Source organism: Chrysochloris asiatica, unplaced genomic scaffold (genome assembly GCF_000296735.1).
Source record: "Chrysochloris asiatica unplaced genomic scaffold, ChrAsi1.0 scaffold00107, whole genome shotgun sequence".
Classification (NCBI taxonomy): domain Eukaryota; kingdom Metazoa; phylum Chordata; class Mammalia; order Afrosoricida; family Chrysochloridae; genus Chrysochloris; species Chrysochloris asiatica.
This window is the reverse complement of record NW_006408625.1, coordinates 6,808,213-6,811,173: the sequence shown is the minus strand read 5'-3', so window position 1 is coordinate 6,811,173 and position 2,961 is coordinate 6,808,213.

The following is a 2,961-nucleotide window of genomic DNA, read 5'->3' as shown; positions in this document are numbered from 1 at the left end:
GAGCCTTCCAACCTTCTAAGTATTCCTTTATATGTGGTTCAGAGTTCTGGGACCATCCCCTGAGCCTGCTTAGTTGGGTATTCTGTGTTGTTGTTGGCGGACCTCTCTGCTATATGTCCACCCGATCCGTCATCTTATTTGTTCTCCCCCATCTTATCCCTTTTGATCAGGATTTTTCTGTAGAGTCTTTGATCAAAGTGTTCAGTAATGGTAGCTGGGCACCATTCAGTTCTTCTGATCTAAAAGCAGTGATATTACTAACGGTATACTGGGAAAAGCAGTGTGTGTGATGTGAACTGAACGGGGTGATACATTCAGAGGGGGTTACGTGAAAATGACTGTCTATAAAATTTTTGTGTAGTGCTTCAGAAATTTGTTATTATAAAAAGATCCCTGTAGTAAGTTATAAAAACTTGTTTGTAAACCCAACTTACATGTATTACTATATCCACAAGGCTAAAACTCTGTGCTAATATACTTTTTGAGCCTTTAAATGAATTCTGGTCAGAGCTGTCATTATTACCCGAGTACGGTGATGCATTGAATCATAGTTTTGTCTGCACATGCTACAAGCATACACTGGTGTTTTCATTACTGCTCGTGTTTGTGTAGTAGCTGATTTTGTCCATTTTTCTGGTGTTATAGCTACCATTAATTTGTGAACCTCTATTAATAACTTTTTGAGAATGAATTGGTTATTAAGGAAAAGGAGAAAAGTCAAAAAAGCCTTCCACTTAGGTACTGACAATATTGTAATTAAATTGTTGTGATTCAGTATAAGAAGATATTGCAAAATATTTTTGTTGTTAGTTTAAACCCTTGAACAACATGGGTTTAAACTGCATGAGTCTACTTATATGTGGGTTTTTTGTTGTTGCTGTTTTCAATAAGTATGTTGGAAAATTTTTTGGAGATTTGCAAAAGTTTGAAAAAATTTACAAACCATGTAGCCTAGAAGTATTAAAAAGATTAAGAAAAGTTAGGTATGTCGTGAATTCATAAAATAAATTTGGATACTAGTCTGTTTTATCATTTACTAGTAGTCCTAGTGTGGTGCGACTGTTCAGAAACCTTGTACAGGGTCATTAAACAACAACAACAACCATAGAATATATACAAATCTATCATGAAAAGTTAAAGTTTGTCTAAACTTATGCACACAAACACTTACATGGTACCATTCACTGTCAAGAGAAATGTAAACAAACATAAAGATACAGTATTAAATCATAGATGCATAAAGTTAACTATGGTACATAGTGTACTAATGTAATAATTCCATAGCTACATCCTGTTGCTTTTGGAGTGAGCTCAAACATTGAGATTATCTGCTTAAAACTCCATGTGATGCTGATCGTCTCCACATAGGCTGTTTGTTTCTCCTGTACATTGTGTACTATAGTAAAAAGTAATCTTCTGTTGCTCTTCTGTATTTTTCATCACATTAACTACAATCCCGTAAACTCCGACTAACACCATGGGATGCAGTGATGTGCCACTAGTGATGCTGGAAGTGCTCCCAAGAAGCAGAGAAAAGTCATGACATTACAAGAGAAAGTTGAATTGCTTGATTTGTACAATATGAAGTCCGCAGATGTGGTCACTTGCCACTTCAAGACAAACGACTCCAGTGTAAGAACAACTGTAAAACTAGAAAAGGAATTTAATGAAGCTGTTACTGTTGCTACATCAGAAGGCTTGGAAACCTTGCACTTTTTGCAAAATACATTATACCTACAGATTCTTATGGAGTTCTGGTGTGGCACTGTAGGATAAGCACTGGACTACTAACAGTAAAGTAGGTGGTTCAAACCCACCAGTTACTCCTTGGAAACCCTATAAAGTATTGCTATGAGTTGGAACTGACTTGGTGGCACTTAATAATGTAGACTATAATATGATTTGAGAAAAGAACAATGAAACCATTATGTGAAAACTAAAAGCAAAAGGAAAGTGAAGAATATAAAACTGGAGAATGTAACGTCAGCAAAGTTTGTTTTGATAATTTAGAAAGTGGCTTGACTTTTAATAAATGTCAACTAACAGGAGAAATACTTGCCAACAAAGAGGCAACAGATGAGTTCCCAGACACTACTAAGAAAATCCTTGAGGAGAAAGACTGTCTGCCTGACCAGGTTTTAATGCCAATGAAAGTGCTTCAGAACCAGTGCCAGACAATGAAGACGACTTAGAAGAAGCAGTGCCAGAAAACATACTGATGTTAGACAATCTGGCAGAAGGGTTTCAATTATTCAAGACTACTTGTGATTTCTTTTTCAACATAGATCCTTCTAATGATGTTGTTGTTGTTAAGTGCCGTCGAGTTGATTCCAACCCATAGCGACCCTGTATAGAGTTTCTGGGGAGCAGCTGGTGAGCTTGAACTGCTGACCTTGCAGTTCAAATGGCTTATGATAAGGGCACTGAAACTAAAGCAAACAGTGGAGTGGATGGTACCGCATAACAACATTGTTAGATGCCGGGGTCTGACCCCGACATAGTTGTCACGAGTTTTTGGTTCACGAGGAGGGGAGATCCAGCGGCGATAGGGATAGCGAAAGAATACACAGAGAAACAGAAGAAGGGAGACAATGAGGCACCCCAAAGCCAGGGTGGATACATCACTGGTGGGCAGGCTTGGGACTACAGGCATCATGGCCTCTGCAGGCAGCGACTCACTGCCCTGCAATCTTTAATGGATGCCTTCCAACCCTTAATGCACCGCAATCTTTACTCCATGCCTTCCAACCAGTAATGCACAGATCTTTACTCCATGCCTGCCAACCAGTAATGCACCCCTGGGGAGGCCCGGGCCTCTGCTTTATTTAGGGGAGGAGTTTCACACCAAGCTGGGAGGGACTAAAACAGGATACAGCTAACATCAGTAATTTTCCAGACATTCAGGTAACTTTACATTGTACTTCACTGGTTCGAATCCCAGGCCAGCAACTTGGATTCTCA